The sequence below is a fragment of the Pantherophis guttatus genome, chromosome 7 (genome assembly GCF_059756535.1).
Source record: "Pantherophis guttatus breed Tessera chromosome 7, ASM5975653v1, whole genome shotgun sequence".
Taxonomy (NCBI): Eukaryota; Metazoa; Chordata; class Lepidosauria; order Squamata; family Colubridae; genus Pantherophis; species Pantherophis guttatus.
Window position 1 is genome coordinate 33,678,578 of NC_142069.1, and position 25,415 is coordinate 33,703,992.

The 25,415-nt window shown below is 41.7% G+C and overlaps 1 long non-coding RNA gene across 2 annotated transcripts in view; it reads left to right on the forward strand.

The window, feature by feature from the left end:
• The window catches only part of LOC117655534 (uncharacterized), a 45,026-nt gene that overhangs the window by 14,756 nt on the left and 4,855 nt on the right, over positions 1-25,415 (forward strand). The window contains exon 3 of one of the 2 annotated variants that reach the window (XR_015728906.1): positions 16,954-21,264. The exons of the other annotated variant lie outside the window; for it this stretch is intronic. This is a non-coding gene — a long non-coding RNA (uncharacterized LOC117655534). Of the gene's footprint in view, positions 1-16,953; positions 21,265-25,415 lie in introns of those variants that run through there. 2 annotated transcript variants of the gene reach the window in all.

Consider the following 25,415-nt stretch of genomic DNA (forward strand, 5'->3'; position numbering starts at 1 on the left):
TTTCAATTTTTTGAATTCTATTGTCCAATTTATCTTGAATTTCTTCCATTTTAGACTCTAGTACATTAGTATTTGCGTCCAACTGTTTCATAAATCCTGTAAAACCATTAACCACTTTTGAGAGTTTTTTCTCCAAAAAATCAAACTTAGATTTCACCAATTCTTTAATTTCCTGCTTAAATTTTTCAAATTGCTGATTCACAATCTCCTCCCTTCTTTCAATCTCCTCTATAAAAAATTCTATTATATTAAAGTCAGGTTTCTGAGACTGAAGAATTAAGACTTGTTCCTTTAAGTTGTTGGTGGGGGGATCCCCCCCCTTCTTGTTTATCTAACTTTATGAGTCTCAGTGCCATGTTTCCGCCCAGGCAGGCTTTGTTAAAAAAAAAAGCAAGAAAAAAAAAAAAGGGACTTCTTTCCAATCAACAACAATATCAGGTCTCCAAGGGAAAAAAAAAGAGAAAAAGACACAGGAGCGAAGTTTTGTCTACAAATGTAGCCAGTGGTATTTATTCCGCTACATTGTAGTAATAGAAAACGGAAAGACTTCCCTTTCAGCCTCTCCTCCAGCCAACGCCATTTTAAAAGGCTTCTTTTTTTTCCCTCTTTCTTTTCCTCTCTCTCTCAAGTAATTTAAAAAAAAAAAATCAGTAAAATACTTGCAGTTCAATATTACAGGTCCAGCTCACATTTTCTTTGAGTAGTCTGTTAAATTTGCAGGCTTGCTTTTGACGCCTGGCTCTGCATCAGCAGAGGTCTCCCAAAGCCCGGAGCGGCGGCTGGGGATACGGGGCATCTCATCCGCTCCGTCCCAAAAGTAAAAAAAAAACTTTTGGGACTCCGCAGAGAGTTCTACCCACCCCTGCCGGCTCTATCTCCGTTTCCTCATGGAAACGGAGTTTTTTCGAGCCGCCATTCCGTTGTGAAGGCGGCTCTAACAGGCGATGGAAGCTGACGATCCCAAAGGAACGTCTGGCAGCGGCAAACAGCAACCCGGAAGTCTCGGAGGCCATTTTGAAGTTCAGATTGTAATGTACTTTCAGTTACTGCTGTTTCATTTAATGCAGGATTCTTGGCTCTGCACGGCCTACTGAAGTTACCCTACTTCTCACGTCTCATTTCCTTCTGAGACTGGCACCTGATTGTTAATAATATTTATATATATATTTGTCATTTACAAACTGTTATCAATTCTACAGTCTGTACTCAACATGGCTGACCTACCATCTGACAAGGCTGAGGCGGGTCGCAAGGCCACTTCCAAATCTACGTCGGGTAAGAAAGCCCACCACAAGGCTCATTTGCATGAGCACACTGAAACGACTAGATCACATCAAACCAAAGCCTCTATCACCTCTTGTCCTGCCTCCCTAGAACAGGGATCGGATGATAACCCAGATTTAGCCAGAGCATTGTCTCCAGAGAGACCACAGTCTCTATCCCCTGAGTCATCACCTGAAAAGCCAAAAGGAGACCCCTTTGACTGTTCTATTGACACTCAAGAACCTGTTCAGGCTCAGAAACCTCCTTGTACCACCTCTTCTGTGCTCAAGGACTTGCCTGAGGCTATTCAAGACTTAATTTCTAGGGCTATTTCCCATGGTATTGCTGAGGGCATTAGAGAGCATCGCTCTGCCTCATTAGTCTCTGAAAGTCTACATTCAAGGTGTTCTAGAGTATCTCCTTCTGCCAGCTTAACTGGTTCCCCAGAGCGGTCGCCCGTAAAATCAAGAGGAGGTTCTGATCTAGACTTGGAGGAAGAACCTCAAAGGGAAGCTGACCTTTCTGACGACGAAACAGAATTGCCCGATGTCCCAGCCTTACTGGCCTGTTCCCTCAGGGACTTTTCAAATCCTTACTCCCCAAGGCCAAAGTAACTTCCGGCCTTTTGGACTCTAATTCTAATCCAACTACGGCTTCTTCTACAATTGGTCAAGGCATATTTTCTGAACCCATTACTGAACAACTTTTTGTACCAGCCCCTAAACAGTTCATGGACGTGGTGCGAAAACAATGGGCCAATCTGGCTTCCCTTCCCACTCCTAGTGGAGCTGACCACCGCAACTATAATATGGACCCTTCCTTGGCGAATCTCTTGCAGGTTCCCACAGTAGATGGTCCGGTGGCATCTCTTGCTTGCCCGTCACCTTACATTTCTGGGGATGCCTCTGAGGGACTTAAACCTGAGGACCGTAAATTTGATTCATCCTTTAAGAAGACCCACCAAGCTTCGGCTTGGGCAATACATGCCGCTACTGTGGCCTCCTTTTTCTCTAGGTCCTCTCTATTGTGGCTCCAGCAGCTCCAGTCTCTACTGCCAGACCAGGACGTTAGGGTTCACCAAGATCTGAACAAGATAATAGCAGCCTCCCAATTTGCCTCTGATGCCACACTTAATGCGGCCAAATACGCCTCTCGGGCTATGGCTTCCTCCATCACCTCACGGCGTTTGTTGTGGCTGCGACAATGGCTGGCTGATCGCAAAACAAAATGGCACTTGGCCTCCACCTCGTACTCGGGGTCTAAGCTGTTTGGAGAGTCTCTTGAGCCCCTTTTAGTCGAGGTCAGGGATAAGAAAAAGGTACTGCCTTCGGTTACCAGACGAGCCTACCGCAGGGCCACCCCATATTATCGCAGGCCTCAGGCTAGATATTATTCTCAGGACACTTCTAGTCAGCATATGCTCAGGGCTCCTTTCGTCCCCAAGATAGAGGGTCCTTTCGAGACAGACCTAAATCTTTTGGTCCCCCAAAACGATCCTCGCGTGGAACGGGCAATCGCCAGTTCCGCCGACAAAAATGACTGTCCCCTCACGGCGCCCATTGGAGGCAGGCTGAGCCTCTTTCTGGACAGGTGGGCCCGCAGCACCACCGATCAATGGGTGCTGCATACTATAGAATTTGGCCTCCCCCTGGAATTTCGCTCCAGCCTCCCGAGCCACTTTGTGCCTTGCCCTGTCTCCACTTGTTTCCGCAAGCGTCGTCTAATGGAGTTTGCAATTCAACATCTTTTAGAGATCAGAACTGTGGAGGAGGTTCCTCCAGACCAGTGGAGACAGGGACTTTACTCGATTCTCTTTGTGGTTCCAAAACGCTTGGGGGGCTTGAGAGTGATTCTAAATCTAAAATCTCTGAACACCCATCTTGTATATCGGAGATTCAAAATGAGTACCTTGAAAACCATTCTGGAAGGGGTCCGGCCAGGAGACTTTCTCGCCTCCATAGACCTGTCCGAGGCATACCTGCATATCCCAATCCTCCCGGCTCATCGCCGGTATCTCAGTTTCAGCTACGCGGGCGCCATCTGCAATACCGTGTCCTTCCCTTCGGACTGGCATCGGCCCTGCGCAGCTTCACCAAGATTATGGCGACTCTCGTGGCATATCTAAGGTCAGTTCCAGTGAGGCTTCAGGCCTACCTGGACGATATTTTGGTACAGGCATCATCCCTCCAGAGAGCCCAGGCCGACTTACAGCTGACTTTACAAGTATTACAGGCGCACGGGTTCCTGGTCAACGTGCCCAAGAGCCAGTTAACACCCCAGACACGCTTGACTCATTTAGGGGCCATCATAGATTCTCAAGCAGGGCAGGTCTTCCTCTCTCTTGAGAGGAGGGACAACCTCAGGTTCCTCATACGTCAGCTTCTCAGGGAACCCACGGTGTCCAAACTCAAACTGACCCGCCTACTGGGGAAGTTAGCATCGTGTATAAACATTGTTCCCTGGGCTCGCTTACATGCACGCAGCCTCCAATGGCTGTTACTTCCGCATCAAAGGAACAAGACCGCAGTTTCCTGGTTCAAGATCAGGGTTCCCCTGTCCATCCGCCAGTCATTGTGCTGGTGGCTGTCCCTGGCCCTGGACAAAGGTTGCATTTTCTCGGACGTTCAACCTCTCACCATTACGACCGACGCCAGTCTGCTTGGGTGGGGAGCACACCTCGGCTCTCAAGTGGCCCAGGGCCGCTGGTCCCCCAAGGAGGCCCAGTCCAACATAAACTTACTGGATCTCCGAGCGATACACCTGGCGCTGCAGGCATTTCGACCTTCCATACAAGGTCATCACATTCTAATACTTACCGACAACATGGCGGTGAAAGCCCACGTAAATCGCCAGGGAGGGACAAGGTCCAGATTGTTGATGAAGGAAGCTCTTCTTATCAGCACCTGGGCGGAGAAACATCTCATCTTTCTTCGAGCAGATCATATTGCGGGCAAGGACAATCTCCAAGCAGATTTCCTCAGCCGGACCACGATGGACGCATCGGAATGGCGCCTTCACCCCGACCTATTTCACGACATTTGTCTCCGGTTTGGGCAACCTCAGATAGACCTGTTTGCCTCTTCTGCGAATGCGCAACTTCCCCGATACTTCACCTGTTACCCAGCTCCGGGTGCGGAGAACACAGATGCCCTTCACTGCCTGTGGCCATGGGAGTTGCTCTATGCGTTTCCCCCTCTGGCTCTAATTCCATGGGTACTACGCAAGATCGTGGCGGAGGGAGCAAAGGTCATCCTCGCCACGCCCCATTGGCCAAGAAGGCCTTGGTTTTCCGACCTCGTGGCACTATCTGCAGCACGGCCTTGGCAGTTGCCCCAGGAGAGGGTGTCTCTCAGCCAGGGGGCGATCAACTACCCAGAGCCCCAGTGGCTCGATCTGACCGCCTGGCTGTTGAGGGGCTCCTCCTGAGTGAAGCCCACTACTCCGTTGAAGTCATCCAAATCATGCAGGCAGACAGAAGGGAGTCCACCATCAGAGTCTACAACATCACGTGGAAGGTATTTATCTCTTGGTGCTCTGCGTACGAGATTAATCCCCTGTCAGCTTCTGTTCCGCAGGTGCTGGAGTTCCTCCACAATGGCTTCCGTAGGGGACTGGCGCACAACACTCTGAAGCGTCATGTTGCTGCTCTTGCCACGGTACTGTCTCCTCGTGACGGGGTGTCGTTATCTCACCATGCTTCCATCAGACGGTTTCTACGGGGAGTTCGGAATCTCCGCCCACCTGTGATTCACAGATACCCGACCTGGGACTTGCCGCAGGTGTTGAAGGCACTTACCGAACCTCCATTTGAGCCTCTACGTACAGCAAGTCTTAGGTTCCTTACTCTGAAGGTTGCCTTCCTGGTAGCCATCACGTCGGCCCACCGCATATCAGAACTAGCGGCCCTTTCTATCAGACCTGATTTGTGTATCATCCACCCAGACAGAGTTGTCCTTCGTTTGGACCCTGCCTTCGTACCTAAGATTAATTCCAGATTTCACCGGGAGCAAGAAATTGTCCTTCCTAATTTCTGCCCCAACCCTTCCCATCCTCTAGAATTCAGATGGCGCACTCTGGATGTCCGCAGGGCTATTAAGATTTACAAGTTGTGGACAGCTCCATCCAGACATTCTGAGGCACTTTTTCTCTCCTTTTAACCTGCCTCGTTGGGATCCAAAGCCTCCTCGGCCACTATTGGCCATTGGATTCGTGCTTGTATTGCATGGGCTTATGAGTCATGCTCCCTTGTCCCTCCAAAGCGCATCACTGCTCATTCCACCCGCAGTGCAGCTACCACCGCTGCTTGGGCCACGCAGGCCTCCCTTGAGGACATTTGCCGGGCAGCTACCTGGACTACTCCTGTCCCTTTTATTAAACATTATCGTTTGGATGTGTATGCCTCTGCGGAGGCTTCCTTTGGCAGGAGGGTTCTCCAACAGGTACACCTGGCACCGAGGCCTCCTAAGTCGCAGGATTCCCACTCGTAGGGCTGTCGAGCTTGGGTATGTCCCACTCCTGACCCACTCCGCAGCCTACTGGGAGAAGAGGCGTTGGATTTACCATGAACGCTCTTTCTCCGGGGGCTGCGGAGTGGGTCAGCCCCTCCCACCTGTGACCTCTCCTTTCTGACTAACTATTGTTGGAGCATGTCTTTTAGATTTGCCTTCGTCGAACAAACTGGAAGCAATGGAGGCCTGAGGAGGCGTGGCCAAAGCAATTCGACTCAGTAATTGGTCAGACTGACTGTATCATCCCACTCCTGACCCACTCCGCAGCCCCCGGAGAAAGAGCGTTCAGGGTAAGTCCAACGCCTATTTTATAAAACATTACAAATTAAAAAGAACAAATACAAGCTAAGAAAAATAAAAGTATAAGAAGAAAAAATAGAAAGTTCAGAAAAAAAGAAAAAAATAGAAATAGCAAGAATTAGGAATCTTAGCAACATTGCTTTCCCTTAAAATACAACAAATGGTCTCTTCTTCCCATATTTCATGTCTTATCCATAAAAAAATCTTTAAAGGCACATTGTTCAATCCTGGCCAGGAAAAAGCCCATTAATCAAATTAACTAACTTTGATCAAATTAACCAATTTTATTTTTCTTCCTTTTAACAATCTTGATTCTCAATCCCCTCAAAGTTCTGTAAATTCTTGGAAAATCCTTGTCATTTTTCTTTGTCTCTTCTCATAATTCTTCACAACATTAACAAATCTGTTTTATAAATCCAATATAAGAAAATTACCCAGATCACTGTATTGGATTGGTAAGATATGTATTTCATTTATATATCCAATATAGCATCTCCTACCACATCATTCCCATAGCCCATCACTTTTAATTTAACTTTCAAATTCAGACTCAGTCTTATCTGGTAAAACTTGCTCTTTTTCCATATCATTTTTAAATACAATCTGTGTATAATGTTATATAGTGGAGAGGGCGCGCAATCTGGGTGTCCTCCTGGATGCACAGCTGTCCTTGGAGGAACATCTGATGGCTGTTGCCAGGGGGACCTTTTGTCAGGTTCGCCTGATTCACCAGTTGCGCCCCTTTCTTGATCGGGATTCCGTGTGCACAGTCACTCATGCCCTCGTCACCTCTCGCCTGGACTACTGCAACGCTCTCTACATGGGGCTCCCCTTGAGGAGCACCCGGAGGCTCCAACTGGTCCAGAGTGCAGCCGCGCGGGTAATTACGGGAGCTGCATGGTGCTCCCACATAACACCGCTCCTGTGCGAGCTGCACTGGCTCCCAGTGGTCTTCCGGGTGCGCTTCAAGGTGTTGGTTACCACCTTTAAAGCGCTCCATGGCATAGGACCTAGTTATCTTCGAGACCGCCTTCTGCTACTGACGACCTCCCATCGACCCGTGCGCTCCCACAGAGAGGGCCTCCTCGGGGTGCCATTAGCCAAGCAATGCAGGCTGGTGACCCCCAGGGGGAGGGCCTTCTCTGTGGGGACTCCCACCCTCTGGAATCAACTGCCCCCAGAGATAAGGAGAATCCAAGACCTTCGTGCCTTCCGCCATTCCCTTAAAACTTTCCTTTTTCAACAAGCCGGGCTGGCCTAACAAATCCTTTTAAATGATTTTAAATGATTTTAAATTCGTTTGTCTTTTTAAATTTTGGGCCAAATTGAGATATTTCCTTTTAATCTGTTCTTAATCTGATGTATTATGTATTTATGTGTTTTTACTTGGCTGTACACCGCCTTAAGTCCCTAGGGAGAAGGGCGGTATATAAATCTGAAGTAAAATAAAAAAATAAATAAATAAATATATTTTTAAAATTAACTTCTGGGTCCATTGTTTACAAATATCCTTCAGTATACCCTATGTTAACTTATTTTGTTCATTCATTTATATATTTATTAAATTTATTGGTTGCCCATCTCTTCCCGCATCTGCACCAGTTGGAGCTTCCAAATGCTTTTCAAGGGTAGCCCCATGTAGAGCATTTTGCACTAGTCCGAAAGCGAGATGTCTAGGGCTTGAATTACTGAGTGCAGGGACTCTTGATCCAGGAGAGGTCACAACTGGTGCACAACCCAAAGTTGTGCAAAGGCTCTGCCACCTGCTCTTTGACCAGGAGTATAAGTCACAGAGAACCCCCAAAGTGTAGACTGGATCTGTTTGGGGTGATGCCACCCATCCAGAATTAAAGTTGTCAAAATTCCAAATCTAGGGACTCCATGAACCCAAAGCCATTTTGTCTTGCCAAGGTTCAGTCAAAGCCTGTTGTTCCCCATCTAGGTCCCTATAACCTCCTGGCATTGCAAGAGGGCAGCTAAGCATCACTTGGGTCACTAAGAGCAAAAGTACAGAGTGCAGTATCATCCGTGTACTGCAGATACCTCAACCCATGTTGATGGGTGATCTCACCCAGTGGCTTCATGTAAATGTTTAAAAAGAGTGGAGAGAATACTGATCCCTGCGGCATGCTACAAAATAGTGTCTGTGGGCTGGATCTCTCCCTGTTAAGATTGATTTGGATCTGCCTTGAAGAAAGGAGACAGACCAATGTAAAACAATGCTACCCAGCCCCCATAGTTGGCCCAAAGACATACTATTGCTGAGCACATTGTAAGCCGCCCTGAGTCTCCGGAGAAGGGCGGCATATAAATCAAAATTAAAAAAAACAAAACAAAACAAAAAAAAAAAAAACTATGGTCGATGGTATCGAAGGCTGAGAGGACAAGGAGAGTGAGGATGATTGCACTACCCCCATCCCACTCTCAGAAAAGATAATCAACAAGCAGGTTAAATGCTGTTTTCATCCCATAACCGAACTGAATCCTGACTGAAATGGATTCAGATAACCTTTTCAGCCAGGACTCTCTGAAGCTGCCAGGCAACCACCTTTTCCACCACCTTCCCTAGGAAAGGAAGATAGCAAACAGGACAAAAAGCAGATGGGATAAAAGCAGATGGGATAAAGTGATGATTTTATAAGGAGGGAGCAAACCAGGGCCTCCTTTAAAGACCCTGGAAATATCCCCTCCTTCAGTGATGAGTTAATCATTGCGTGAGCCCACCTGTTAGTGACTGGTGGAAGTCCTGGAGATACTTGTCCCACCATTCAGGAGGGACAAGGATCTAACTTACAGTTGGTGGCACTGAGATTGTTAACTGGAGACCCTGTCCACTTCCTCAGGTCCAAAAAGGTCAAACTGTTCCCGAATAACTGGGCAAGACCTCTCCTCAGGCATCTCACATGGACTTTCCCCATGCGTGGGATCTAACTGGGAACAAATCTGAGCAATTTTGTCCATTAGGTATTGAACATATTCCTCAGCACAGCCCTGAAGCCTCATCCGAGCCCACCTCACCTGAGCTTAGTGCAGTCAAATTAAAATAAAAGAAAATAAGATTTAAAAAACTGGGTGCTAAAATGATATTAAAAGGAATTAACAAGATACCTAAATTTATGCAGAATACTTTAAAATGAAGATGCTCATATAAAATGCATACTAGATTGAAGGAATGTACCATATATCCAGTAGGATGACCGGGTAATTAATGTGCAGACTAGAAAAAGCTATAAAAGGCAAGCTATAAAGTTCTATAAAATATTTATTTAGAACAATAAAAGATGCTTAAACTTAAATTACTGTCATGATTTAATACAAATAAAAATATTTATCTAAAGAGACCAGAAGCAGCAGTATATTAATCATTTTTATGACAAATATATGAATGTATTACTGAAGTATAATGGTGAGATTGCAGAAAAGCTTTTAAAATTTCCTTAGTTTTTCAGTCAGAGTCTGAGGAACCAAAATGAAGTAATGAGAAGTAATCAGAGTCTGAGTCTGATTGATACATTAATAGTTTAAAAATAGTTTTAAAAGTCAGTTTAAATAGCTTAATAGTTTAAATAGCATTGATTTTAGAAAACCCATACATGTTAACTTGTTGATCTTCTAATATTAATTTCCTTACTTGAATAATGGTAAATGAGCAATACATCACTAATTTTTAAATAGATGAAAACTATAGGCCTAGTATACATATGATTTGATAAATTGGAAGTACTGCAGTTAGGAATGTTTGATATATAAAACAAAATAGATTGTGGAAGAAGAAACAAAAGCATCACTAACTTTTTGGTATCACTCAACAATATTCAAAACTCGTCATCTAATAAGGATTGGTATGTTTGGGTTTCTTATAAATTTTTGATTATTTTAAAAATCATTTTCCCCCTATTATGCCAATAATCTTTCAATGCTGAGTCTATATGGTACACCCAAGACAGTTGGAAATAGCATGGGGCAATTATCAGTTTATATTTTGTTGCTTTTAGCTGAAGAGGCTTTCTGAGGTTCCTGATGCAATGGCTCCCAGGATCCTGGAATAGGTATTTTTCATAGGGGAGTAAAGGTCACTATCATTGCCAATTCCACGTAGTTGTTGCTTTTTTGTCAGATGAGATCAGCTTCATCCTTGGCTTAGCCCTGTAGTCCTCGACTTACAACCACAATTGAGCCCAGAATTTATGTTGCTAAATGAGAAATTTGTTAAGTGAGTTTTGCCCCATTTTATGACTTTTCGTGCTACATTTGTGAAGTGATTCACTGCAGATGTTAAATTAGTAACACAGTTGTTAAGTGAATCTGGCTTCCCCATTAACTTTGGTTGTCAGAAGATTGCAAATGTCACATGACCCTAGGACACTGCAACCATCATAAATATGAACCAGTCATCAAACATCTGAATATAAATCACGTGACTACTGGGATGCTACAATGGTCATAAATGAAAAAAATTATCATAAGTTGCTTTTTTCAGTGCCATTGCAACTTTGAAACTGTTGTAAGTCGAGGACTACCTGTACTGAGTTTCTAGAGCACTTCTATAGTTTTTTTTATTTACAATCAAAGAATACGCTATGCTAATAGTATGAGAATGGACTTAGAACAAAGTGTATGTTTTAAATAGTCATATTTTAAAACAACAAAAATAATACAAAGAAGAAAATACTTGTATGTTATACTGTGGCTTTGGAGATAAAAATTGTAGAATGCTGTTATTTATTCTGATAGAATAGCATAAAACGAAGCATAGGACCTAGCAGGAATACCAACATTGGTATCCTTAGAAAGTTACCAAGCATAAGATCATGTGAATTGTGAAACCTTACAAAAATACATACATATTGTTCATTTTCATTCAGCCAATATAGTTTAATACATATTTTTGAAAACAATTCTCAGTGGTCTATATACCCATTTTACACTCTCAAAAGCCTTTTCTATTAAAGAAGAATTTTATATAGAGCTGCCCGAATTTGCCTAGTCCAGGGGTCAGCAACCCGTGGCTCTGGAGCCGTATGTGGCTCTTTCACCCCTCTGCTGCAGCTCCCTGTCACTCAAAATATGCGTCACAACTGTCAATGTGCGACACCTGCCGGCATGCGATTTATTGAGCTTTTCAACCCCCAGTAGGCCTAGCATGGATAAATCCAAGAAAAGAAAAGTTTCAGAAAAAAACAGAACATTTAATTCAACTACATATGCTAGTTTTGTGGCCGCTCAAGAAATAGGCATGGGAAGTGTTTTGTGGCGCCCGGTGTTTTCTGTGGGAAGCGGGTCCAAATCAGTAGTGAAATCTAAAATTTGTTACTACTGGTTCTGTGGGCGTGGCTTGGTGGGGGGGTAATGTGACTGGGTGGGTGTGGCCAATTTTTTTTTTACTTTTAAAACTATTTTTTCTACAACCTCTTCAGCGAAGAGGTTGTAAAAAAATGCTTTCAAAAGGCTCTGACGGTCCCAGCCGAGTTGCCTGATCGGCAGAGGCTTTTTTAAAAAGCCTCTGCCGATCAGGCAACTCGGCTGGGATCGTCAGAGGCATTTAAAAGAAAAAAACCCTTTTTTTCTTTTAAATGCCTCTGACGATCCCAGCCGAGTTGCCTGATCGGCAGAGTTTTTTTAAAAAGCCTCTGCCGATCAGGCAACTCAGCTTGGATCGTCAGAGGCATTTAAAAGAAAAAAAGGGTTTTTTTCTTTTAAAAGCCTTTGATGATTGTGCGGCTCGGCTGGGCATGGGGGGAGGCAGGGATTTTTGCTACCAGTTCTCTGAACCACCCACCTCCATTGCTACCAGATCGGGCGATCCGGTCTGAACAGGGAGCATTTCACCCCTGGTCCAAATGGCTCTTTTGAGTGTTTTAAGGATGCAGACACCTGGCCTAGTCTGATTTAGATTGCAAAGACTCCTTTTCCCTTTGAGAGATGTTATTCAGATCCGTGTGAAGAAAGTTAATTGATGGGTAATAGAGATATAATCTGCACTACTACTGTAACAGTTCCTCTTCACAACATTATCCTTGGTATGTTGGAGTTGTAGAAAGCATTTCTTTCCGTCTTGTTTCATTTCATGAAGAAGCCATATGATTTGTCATGTTTTGCTATGGATTTCCACAATTTTGAGATGATATACATAGATTGCATGTCATATAAACCAAAAGAAAACTAACCTTACTGGAGAGAGTTACTTCTTTTCCCCAGTCTAGGGCCATAATCCAGTTATGATATCTTGGATTTTGCTAGCAAGCCAGAAGTTAGTTTGAAGCTATGTCTTCTTTCTTAAAGAACTTAGTATAATTAGGAAGGCATACCACAGTCTTTTGGATAGTGAAAGCTAAGTTCCATGTATTCAGGCCTCTCATCATAGACTCAAGTTTATCAGATGCTGTAGGGCAGTGGTCCTCAACCATTGCGGCTTGGCAGCCTGGTGAAAGGGGAAAGGGTAACTAGGCCATGCGAGTAGCAAGCTGGCGTGCACGAGTATGCGGACCTCAACTTGCATGAGCAGTGGGCCAGCATGCATGCACATGTGCGTGCAGCTTGACTTGCACAAGTCGAGCTGTGTGCACATGTGCCAGCATGCTACTTGCACAAATTGAGCTGCACGAGTGTATGCACTGGCCTGCCACTTGAGGGGCCAGTTCCAAATAGGTGACAGCCTGGTAGTGGGCCATGGTATGGGAGTTGGGGACCCCTGCTATAGGGCACTCTGTGATGTCATATCAAAAATAGGAGCATGTTAATATTTTTTTCCACATTGACCCATTTTTAATTCTGTCGCCAGCAGTTAGTTTTTCCTGTAGTTTATATAGCTTGTGCTGTTTACCAATGGAGCCTTATGGTCAGGGGTATATTTAAGGGCAGATTTGCAGCAATTTTTGTGTCTATCAGATCTTATTAAGCCTCACTCCCACCCCCCCCAAACAGATCAGTATTGGCCAATTTATAGCACTGTTATTTGTAGCCCTGTTAGAAGATTGATGAGAAGGATTCTGAATGCTCTAAAACTGCTTTCCCTAATGTGATCTGATATACTGAGATTTTCAGTCCCAGAAATCAGAAAACTAGGCATACAGTGATAGAGTATTGTAAAATTATTAATATTATTAATAAAAATATTAACTATTTTAGTGAAGGAAAATGACATCTGTGAAGGGTGTTTGTGTGACAAAATGTGTTACATCAAAACACATTCTGCCATGTATATATTGACATCTGATATCACAGTAAGGTGTCATAATGCATATTCATCATTTTGGCATCATAGCTAGTAACAAATACTTAAGAGCCAGGTTCTATACTGCTGAAATGGGCACATTGTAATCCAATACATGCGGAGCAAATCAAGTTGGGAAATACTGCTCTACTATGTAAAATGCAAAAACGTGATTCTGTTACTTTTAGCTTTAAAAAACTGTGATGTTTGGATTGCTGAATAAGGCAAAAAGCTGCTGCCCATGAATTTCCAGCAGATAGCTAAATTTTGAATGCATACAAAAAGGAAAATACGCTAAATATTGTATAAATGCTGCACATTACAATGTTGCATAAATTACTGATAAAATATGTCATTTTTTTCAAATAAAATAAATGAGGAACAATTCATTGTTTTTGATGAAGTGATAAATTGATAAATCAAATTTAGAACCAAAATATGAAGCAATGATTACTGTAGCTGATTTTCTTGAACAACTTTATGCCAATGCTACCATCTGCTGGACAGTTGTTAGTACTAGAATTTCACAAATATTTCTATACGAAGAAAGATTTTTAAATTTTTGAGAGAATAAGAACTTTTCCATTTGCCATCTCCCAACATTCTAGAATCACCAGATCCCAGTGAGATTCCAAGTGCTATTAGCTAGCTCGTTTATTTTTGGTTTGGTTGGAGTGCATTAATGGAATACAATTGAAAAGATTCTTCTTTTTAGATGTTTTCCTATTAGTAAAAAAGTCTACCTGTATTATCCTTGAGGAAGATGGGTGGTCTAAAGACATGAAATACAGTATAAATAAAAATATTGTGATAGTGCTCCTAGCATCTGGAATCAACTATGCTTCTTCCCTTCCTTCTCTTTTTCCCAGTGTAAGGATTTGTGCTGAATGGGATTTATTTGTGATTAAGAGTAATTTTAGGATAGGAAAATTGTTAGAGATAGTAACACAGTGTGTGTTTGAAAAATGATTCAGAAGGTCTTTGGTACATGTATGAATATGAAGACAGCACCTCTGCTATTTGTTAAAATAGCCTGTCTTTTGTCAAATTTCCATGTACAAAATGTGTGACGTCTTTAAGAGGTCAACTCATGAAATGCAATGCAATAAAGTAGTAGCATCTTTATTTCTCAGGTTTGTGCAGATGCCTGAAGACAGACAGACTGCTTTAATAATAGTAGAAAAATGGTATGCCAGCACGTGCTAAAGCATTTCTTTCTAACAGTTAATACTGTATATAATATATAAACAGTAGAACCATCATTATTATACTTACAGATAAATGCAGAAAAGCAATGCCTCAGTAGCACTTAAAATTCTAATTCATAAGAATAATAGCTTAAAAAAATCAACACACATACAGTTATCCAATGGTTGCAAAGTCTGAGTGTCTTTGTTTAAAGAAAGTATCAATGTTGCCCATGATGGAAGTTATACTGTAAATTCAATTCTTCTGAATTAGACTGAAATTAAATTGGCAAGATTTTAATTTTTTGCTTATATGTTTCTTTGGTTAAAATCTGTGATACCATTAACCCAAGTTAACTTGGGACTATGTCCAAAGGGGTTACTGAGGATGTGTCAAAGTACAGCTACAAATGTACTGTTTGTTTGTTATCCTTCCCTGTTCAAATATCTTTTTTCAATTTTATTACAAATTATACTTCTTTGGTTCTTCAAAACACTGGTAGTTTAGTTCTGTAAAAGCAAGCCCTTGACTTACAACCTCAATTGAGCCCAGAAATGCTCAACAAGGCTAAGTGAGTTTTGCCCCATTTACCAACTTTTTTGCCATTGTTGTTAGGCAAATCACTGCAGGTGTTAGGTGAATCATGTGATTATTAAGTTAAATGTTTGTATAACTGTGTGGAAATAGTTCCAGTATCCCAAGTTGATATATACAGATCATGGTAGCTATATAGAAATTGGCACCACATTGTTAGCCTTAAAGCTATAGACTCCCATGTAGCCTACTTACCCCACCCAGTTCAAAGACAATTTATTTACTGTTGGCTGAAGACATGTCCTCATAACATCACCTTTGTCTTACTATCATACTAGGAGTGAGGCGAAGTGAGGCGAAGTGAGGCAAAGAGACTTGCACTAATAGATGGTAGTTTCCAACATCAGTTCTAACTCAAAGCTCCTCTTGAGTAAGAACATTCCAACATGTCTCATTTAAGAAGGCAGGGCTGCTTTCTCACAAGTAACATCACTGACCTCAGCTACTCCTCCCTATACTCTGCTCTATGTACTCTTGCATTGGGAAATCTTGTTCCTTCTGCCTGCCTGCCAGCCCCACCTCCTCTGCCTCAGCTTAGTTGGCTGTTCTACTGGTGCCGCCAAAGACCACTGGACACCTGTGGAGCTGACTTCCTGTCATCATCAGATTCCAAAGCCTCCATGATACCTACAGTGGGATTGCTCCCTTGCATCATATTGTATGGTTCTATAGACAGTTAGGGAGACCGTTTTGAAGCAAATATTCAGAAAACATATGTAAACAAAGAAGACACAACTGAGTCCTGGAAAGGGAGATATTGTTATGAAGAGACTCAGGATGACTCTTCCCTGATTTACTGGTGTATAAAAAGGAAGGGAGAAGACATAAAATACAGGCAGCCTTTAAATTATGACTATTTGTTTAATGGCAATTCACAATATGATGGTGCTGGAAAAAATGATTTATGACTCATCCTCAAAGTTATGACTGTCACACCCCACAGTCATGTGATCAGAATTTGTGTGCTTGACATCCGGCTCACATTTATACAGTTGCAGCATTCTGCAATTACATAATTGTGATTTGTGAGATTTTTACTCGGCTTCCAACAAGCAAACTCAATGGAGGAAGCTGGAGTCACTTAACAACAAAGTGATTCACTTAACAAGGCTAGTGATTTGCTTAATCGCCATGGTAAAATGGTAATAAAATTGGGTATAATCATGTGATCCTTCCAAACGTCGAATTGGCAAGAGTGCACCTCATATATCCAAACATTCCTTCATCGCCCTAATACCACACTGCTCTGAGCTTTCTGTTCCCACCGCTCTGGAGAGGGATCTGCCATCTTCAGGAGGGAGAAACAAGTCAAAGTTGTTTCTCTCTCCTGAAGAAGAAGACATTGCAGATACAGATTATAATTTCACACATGCGGCGGAGGAGAAAAACCATACTTCCCCAACCAGAAAGACTTCAGTATTCTGATCAGAGACCTTGGTCTTACCAAGTCCCATGCTGAGCTTCTGACCTCTAGGCTCAAGGAGTGAAACTTGTTGGATGAAAGTGAAAGTCGCAGATCAGAGAAAGCATCACCAAAGTTTTTCTAACTTCTTCAGTCAGCAAGATGGACTGTGCTTCTACAACAATGTGGCCTGTCTGCCTATTTGAGGCTCTAGGAATCACCTGTAGCCCCAAGTGAATAGCACCTATTCATAGACAATTCATCCAGGAGTCTCAGAGTTGTGCTGCTTCATAACAGGAACAAGTACTCGTCTCTCCCTATGGCTCACTCTGTGCATCTTGACCCAGTGTCAAGATGTTGTTGAGTTAAGTGCCTTGAAGTATGGTGACTATGACTGGGAAGTCATTGGAGACTTCAAAATGGTGTGATTCCTGATGGGCCTCCAAGACAATTTCATGAAGTTTCCTTGTTTTCTTTGCCTCTAGGACAGCCAGGACACTAAGGTGCACTATCACAGAAGGGACTGGCCACCGTGGACCGAGTTCTCTCTGGAGAAAAACAACATAAGGTAGAAGCAGCTGGTATTCCCTTGGAAGATGCTGATGCAAGTTAGGCCTCATCTAACAATTTGTCACAGCTCTAGACAAGGACTCTGCAGCTTTCAAGTACCTCCAAAATCTCTTTCCACAGCTGTCAGAGGCAAAGATTAAAGGTGATATCTTCATCAGACCACAAATAAAGAAGATCATAGAGTGTGACGAATTTGCCAGAAAACTGAATAGGATGGAGAAATTGGCTTGTAACAGTTTCATTGCAGTGGTTCATGGCTTTCTAGGCAATCACAAGGCTGAAAACTATAAGCCGGTTCAGACTCATAAAGAACTATGCCAAAATGGGATGCAGAATGTCCCTCAAAGTCTTTATCCTTGATGCTCATCTTGACAAATTGAAGGAGAACATAGGTGCTTACTCAGAGGAGCAAGGTGAGTGCTTTCACCAGGATATGCTGGACTTTGAATGTCATTACCAAGGACAGTATAACGAAAACATGATGGGGGAACTATGTTTGGGGGCTTCTTCAAGAAAGCAATTTGAGTATAGCTGCAAATCTAGAAAATCTACTGATTTCTGAAACCTTTTGAGTGGTTTTGACTGTCTCTGTGTATTTGCTGTGCAAGTATATATTATTATTTCTCTGTTTAAAAAGATAAACATTTCCCTGTTTTGTCTCTTTAAATATGAAACTTTTGTAGGTTGTGGTCACAAAATCAAAGTTTGTGATGAAGATAGCTGTTTTTGCATAAGCTTTAGACATAAACAGTTGAAATATAACTGTTAGGATGTGGTTTGAGCCTAACAAGTTGTCCAGGCAATATATGTGTACTGTAACTTTAATCTGTAAATGTATTATGTGACATTAATGCTGAGCCATGCTGTAATTAGGTAATCACTGGTTGTGAGAGAATTTAAGCAAGGTATTGTAACGAGTTCAGTTGCTGCTATGATATGCTGCCATTGTGTATGAAGCTGATGTGATATGCTACCAGAATATGATATGCTGCCATTGAGAGGAGTTGCTATCTGCTAATCATTGTTTGATGGATCTGTTACCATCGTGGTTTGTGAACCAGAGTGAGTTTGTTATTCTAACCAACTAATGTTTGTTTGGTAAGAAGATATCTGTAACTACTGGACTGATTTAACTGGCAAAGACTTGGAATTTGTTTAAAGACTATGAGACTGTTTTTCTACTATAAAGTAAGCTTTTGATAAATCAGTTTGCATATCTCTTATTCATTGCTCTCAGCAACATTTCCTTGTGCATTTATTCTGCTGGTTGGTAACACAACACCAATATCCTTAACATTGGTTATGGGCCCAGAGCCGACAGGGCTCTGGGCCCATAACAGGGATTGTTAAAAGCTAAACTGAGAGTTAATGTGAATAGTACAAACTGTTTGTGATAAACAATCCAAGTGAAGATGGCACTAGAACAAGCAGCAAATTTTTCCATGATAACCCGGCTGGATGGAACAAACTATGTATCCTGGTCTACAAAATGTAATCTACTTTTGCGTAGAGAAGGACTGTGGGATATTGTTAATAATCCACCGGATGTAACAGCATGGAATCCTGCTGATGAGGAAGATGCGAAGATATTAGCCAAGTTTAACAGAGACAATGAACGAGCTCTTTGCATTATTGGACTAACACTAGGTGACAAGCAGCTTGTCCATATTCGTGGCGAAGAGACTGCTGCTAGGTGTTGGGCCAAGTTGAAGAGACTATATGTTCGTGACTCTGTGGGTGCTCATATTTATCTCACACGGAGATCATTTAAACAACATCTTCTTAAAGGTGGAGATATGATGGCTCATTTGGAATCCATGACCAGAATTTTCCAGGAGCTGCATGAAAAGGAACTTGTTTTCTCAGAACTAAAACAAGTTTCTATAGTTCTTTTTTCTTTGAACGATAGTTATGACGACTATGTTTCTTCGTTAGAGGTTTTGTCCAGAGATGAACTGACATTGGCTGGCATAACTGGTAGGTTATTGGAAGAATCCAAAAGAAGACAAGAAAGGGATCAGTTGAGAGTGCAACAACCAAAAGAAGAAAAAATGTACTCAACTGCCTATTTTGTAAAACGTTGTTTTGCTTGTGGGGCTAAAGGGCATATAGCTAAGTATTGTAAGAATAAGAAAATGCCTGTTAGGAATAATACTAGATCCAAGAAGGTTGTAATTTAGCTATATCCAGTTCAACTACTGATGTTAACCAGGATTGTTGGGTTGTTGACAGTGGTGCTTCTCAATCTATTTCTAGAAATAGATTTTTTTTTTGTTAAACTGGAGAAGAGTAACCAACATGTTAAACTAGCAAATGGCTGGAAGGTTAAGGTAGCTGGAGAGGGTATTGCTCGTTGGTCATTTATTAATGAACCATTACCTATGTTATATATTCCTGGGTTAAAATTCAATTTATTATCTGTTAAATCATTACTGAAATTTGGGTTTACAGTAACATTTAAAAATGATAAGTGTTTTATTGAGAAAGATGACAAGGTTGTTACTGCAAGTTTAGAAAATGATTTATTTGTTTTAAGGGATAACCCAGTATTGATGGCTAAATCTAAGTCTGTTTATAAGAATGTTAAACCACATGATGAATGTATTCATCTGTTACACTGGAGACTTGGGCATTTAAATTTCAAGACGTTAAAGAAAACAGTTCAGTTATCCGAAGGGATAAAACTACAAGCATGTAGTAAATATCTGAATTGCAATGCCTGTAGTCAGCAAAAAAGTAGGGTAATACCAGCAAACCGTGTTAATGGTTTTAAAACCACAAATCCATTAGAGGTAGTGTTTGTAGACCTAATTGGACCCAAAAAACCCAGCATAGGAGGTGCCTGCTATATTCTGAGCATAGTAGACCATTATTCAAGATACGGATTCTGTTATCTAATGAAAATAAAAAGTGAAACATTCCAGCATATTAACAACTGGCTACGTTTTGTGGAAAGGAAACAGAAATTTAAGGTTAAATGCTTAGTGACTGATAATGGTACAGAATTTACCAACCAAAGGTTGGATAAGTTTTTGCAGGATGCAGGGATCCAGCATAAACGGTCTGCGCCGTACAGACCACAACATAATTTTTATATTGAGAGATGAGGTCAGACATTACAAGCCATGACTAGAACTATGTTGGCAGATTCTGGTTTGCCTGAAAATTTATGGGGTGAGGCTGTTATGTGTGCTAACCATGTGTTAAACAACGTGGTTCATTCCTCTACAGGAGAAATACCATTCACCTTATGGCATGGGAGGAAACCAAATCTTAGTTACTTACACACATTTGGAGCCCCAACTTAGGTAAATATTCCATCTAGTTTAAGGAGAAAGGATCAACAGAGAGCCAAAAAATGTTTTTCGTTGGCTATGAATCAAATCATAGGTCTTTTAGATTTTGGGCACAGGGAACTACTAGTGTTTATTGTAGTGCAAGTGCTAAATTTCTAGAGCACGAAGGATGGGATAAACTAGAGCGTGCAGATTATAGACATGATAATAATACTGTTAGTTTAGATCATCATATTCCTGATGATATTCCTGAGGATTTAGATTATATAAAATTCTCTATCAAGGATGAAGAACAGGAAGTAGGTTTAGAGGAGGTAGTTTTAGGGGAGGAGTCAGATGGATCATCTGCAGTAAGTCCTGTATTACCTAGGAGATCTACTAGAGAAAGGTATCCACCTGATCGTTATAAAGCAACCGTAGTTTGCCAGAGTGTTGTGAAAGCTATGGATTAAGAATCTAAACTGTATATATTGACCTGTCCAAAGGGGAGAATGTTAGGATGTGGTTTGAGCCTAACAAGTTGTCCAGGCAATATATGTGTACTGTAACTTTAATCTGTAAATGTATTATGTGACTTTAATGCTGAGTCATGCTGTAATTAGGTAATCACTGGTTGTGAGAGTATTTAAGCAAGGTATTGTAACGTGTTCAGTTGCTGCTATGATATGCTGCCATTGTGTATGAAGCTGATGTGATATGCTACCAGAGTATGATATGCTGCCATTGAGAGGAGTTGCTATCTGCTAATCATCGTTTGATGGATCTGTTACCATCGTGGTTTGTGAACCAGAGTGAGTTTGTTATTCTAATCAACTAATGTTTGTTTGGTAAGAAGATATCTGTAACTACTGGACTGATTTAACTGGCAAAGACTTGGAATTTGTTTAAAGACTATGAGACTGTTTTTCTGCTATAAAGTAAGCTTTTGATAAATCAGTTTGCATATCTCTTATTCATTGCTCTCAGCAACATTTCCTTGTGCATTTACTCTGCTGGTTGGTAACACAACGCCAATATCCTTAACAATAACAATGCCGACTGGCGACACCCAGGGGTAGAGCCTTCTCTGTGGGGGCACCAGCCCTTTGGAATGATCTTCCCCTAGAGCTTCGTCTTAGCCCCAACTTGCGTACTTTTTGCCGTGCCCTAAAGACCTTCCTGTTTCAGCAAGCCCGACTGTCCTAATATGAATTTTAAGTGGGTGTATGTGTGTTTTAATTTGAGGGCCAAATTGTATATATTTGTTTTAATTGGTTTTAAATTTTATAAATTCATGTGTTTTAATGTGGCTGTACACCGCCCTGAGTCCTCTGGGAGACGGGCGGTATAGAAATCCAATAAACTATAAACTAAACTATAAATTTAGAAGCCAGGAACAAAAATTGTGTTACATAGTTGAAGACCTATTCTGAAGCTCCAGAGTATACATTCCTCTATCTCTTTGTTCCTTCTGCTTTTTTCTGTTGTTGTGATGAAGAAAGACGCCTAGGCAGGAAGAAGCTCCCTTTTATTGATCTCTACAGTCTTCGTGGCAGAAGCTGATTCATTGATCAAAGTTCATTTGTAGTTGATTGGCTAAACAAAGCTCATGCTATAGGGTATGCTATCCATATGGACAGCTCATGGTCAGCTCATGGTTTTCCTGCTGCAAACAATGTGACCTGCTTACGTGACAAATCTCATGTCTCACACTTCCTGAGGAAGGGTCTTTAAGGATCATTGTGCTGACGTTTGCATTCCTCAGTGTGGCTTGCCAGTTACTGAGAAAGCAACCACCCCCACATGTCCTCTTTTTTATTTTATTCTTTATTTTTTAATAATTTGTATGCATACATAACTTCAGATCTGGAGGGCCGAATTCTTGGACGAAATACCGTCAACAAACCAGGCAAACATTGCATGCAGCAGCAACAGCAAATTAAGGCAATGATAACTAAAATAACGGGCACTATTTGTCGCACCCATTAAATCTGGGAGCCAAGACCATAACCATTCCCATGGGGATTGCGGAATAGTGGAACCAATTGGATTATCTGCAATCATGTTTTCCATGTGCTCAATTGTGGCTGAAATATTTGCTTTATGATCAGTGATATATATACAACAATGTGAATGGATTAAAGCACATACCACCACCCTTGGCTGCTAAAATAATATCTAAAGCATAACGATTTTGTAAAACTACCTCTCAAATTTGCAACATTTCTTCATTTATCAATTTTAAGGATTTGATAGTAGCATTGAATAAAGCAGTAGTCCAATTTGATAAGATACGTAAATCTCTATAATTCATCATTACTCCTAAAGGAGGAATAACACCCCTTGCTAACATGGTCTCAGTGTAATGATTAATGGGATTTTGAACATCTATATTTCTACGATTCCGTAACCATCCTTTAGGTTGATGATCAGATATCTCCCTACTACGGAGGGAGCAATATATCCCAAGGTACAACGACCGGACCACCATGCAGGGATACGTTGATATACTCGCCTACCACATAACATCCAAACATTACCTAATGTGTTAGTTGTTTGATTATCACCCCCTGCTAATTGTTTGACCATTGATCTTACTAAATTACATAAAGAGAGACCTCTGGTGGTCACACATGTCGGACACCCTCCCCTTACCACTACTGGACACCCAGTTAATTGGTATGTACAGCCATAAGAGGTAAAATTATGAAGATGTTCCATTATAGTGGCATTCAGAAAGGTATTATGTCTCTCAATAGCAGTGTTAAGAACGAATGTCGTGTTACAAAGGGATACTTTCCAACATCAACAGATGCCTTCCTAGTATGGTTAATGAATTCCCAACAATATCCCGCTACTTCTTGAAGTCTGCTACCAATGGCTAAAATAGTATAATTAACATTTTCTTTTTGTAGTGTTCCGGGGAACCAAGGATGTTGTTTCCATCGGTTTCATTAAAAGGAATAGCATGTATTAAAAGTCCTCCTTTGGCATGTGGGGGAACGTGCATGCAGATCCAACAATCAGTCTTGTTTACTAATCGAGAGATATTTTGCACATCCCATATATAGGAATTTTGTTTCCAAAGTCCTTGCTCTGGAATTCCATCTTGCAAAGTCACTGTAGCCACGCCAGGAGGAAAAATACACATAAAAAGAATACACATTACAATAGTTACAGAATTAGCATTTAAACAAGCAAATGCCGCTACCAAAAAGTTCTCTGGTGTCTGTGGCATGTCCTTTTCCTGTAGCAATTTTGTAGATTGAGCAGAGAGGGCCTTAATCTGCCCCCAGGTCACTTGATGTTTCTGACGAGGTGCTCGGTCCCGATCCTGCTGAGGGTTCTGCAGGCTGAGGGAGAAGTTTGGGATCGGGTTTTTCAGTCCTTGGTGCCACGCCATCCTTCCACGGTTTCACACACCGAGCAGGAATCCACACTGGACCTGTAGGAGCAAGCACAGCAGCATATCCCCGTCCCCACGTCAATAAGGAACAGGTCCATGCCATTCGGGATTAGGCAATAATCTATACATTACCTGTGGCTGGGGATGACTCATTCTACTTCCAAAATGATTATCTACTGGAGTTGATAAATCTGTGATATTAAGATGATTCAGAGTAAACAGAACTTTATTCAACCATTCCTGTTTACCAGGGAGACCTATAGGAATCCCTCCTGTTTGTTTATGTTTATCCAAAGCAGATTTTAATGTAAAAATTGCTCGCTCCACTATGGCCTGTCCCGTAGAGTTATGAGGTATGCCAAAAAGATGTTTAATTTGCCATTTGTCACAAAATTCAGCAAAGGAGCGACTACAATATGCAGGGCCATTGTCTGTTTTTAACGTAGAAGGCAGGCCCATGACAGCAAATGTTCGAATACAATGATTAACAACATGTTTGGTGGCTTCCCCTTTCTGAGGAGTAGCCCAAATAAAATGAGAAAAAGTATCAATAGTTAGATGAAGATATTTCCAAGGAGCAAAAGAGGGGTATTGGGTTATATCCATCTGCCAAAGTTAATTTGCTTTAAGACCTCTTGGGTTCACCCCAATGGAGGGAGATGGGGTGATTTGAGAACATTGAGGTCATTGTTGTATGACTGCTCTAGCATGATCTAGAGGAATATGAAATTGTTTTGCAAGAGCCTTGGCATTTTGATGAAACATAGAATGACTTTCCCATGGAGTAACAGACAGAACATGCTGCTTTGTTGCAGCATCTGCAACAGCATTTCCCTCTGACAATATGCCTGGGAAAGACTGATGACTTCTAATATGTGCGATGTAAATTGGATTCTTTCTAATTTGCAAAACTTGCTGTAATGTTAAAAAGAGGGACAGAAGATCATCATCCAAAGATGGTATAACATATGCACCAGGGAGAGAGGTGACAATTTGACAGACATACTGGCTATCTGAAATAATATTGAGATCTTGAGTTGGAAAGATTTGCAAGGCCAAAATTACGACTGCAACCTCTGCATGCTGAGTGGACTTTTGCGGAGGTGTAATTTTCGTAACCCAGTGTCCATGTTCAAGCCAGGCAGTTGCGCCCCACTTTGGCCCCCCATCAGTGAAGACTGTGAGGGCATTCACCAAAGGTTTTAATGAGATACCATTTTGGACTATGATTTCTACTTGATTAAAGGCAAGCAGGCGCGGGTCTGCAGGAATATGGTAAGAAATTTTCCCAACTTAATCGGTCAGCACTGCTTGTAAAGAAGAGGAGAGGCTAACCATACGCTCCCAATCTTTCAATGGCAAGGGGACTATGATATTGACAAGATCTTGACCTATAAGTACCTTGCATCGTTCTCTTCCTTTGAAAATTAATTCTGCATGCATTTGTGCTGGTACACTAATAGTATGACTTGGGCTATGTGAGAGATATAGCCATTCAATTATTAATAATGAAGGCTTACTCTTGCTTCTTTGTTGTATTTCCTGAGCTAATACCGCTGTAGGTTGTTTTGCGGTTGGAATGATAATCATTATCAAGGGAATATTTTCCTGGCATCTATCTACCCAAACCAATTTTAATGCTTCATTAATTTTTGTAAAGACTGCTTTTTGAGTTGGGGTAAGTGTTATCAATTCA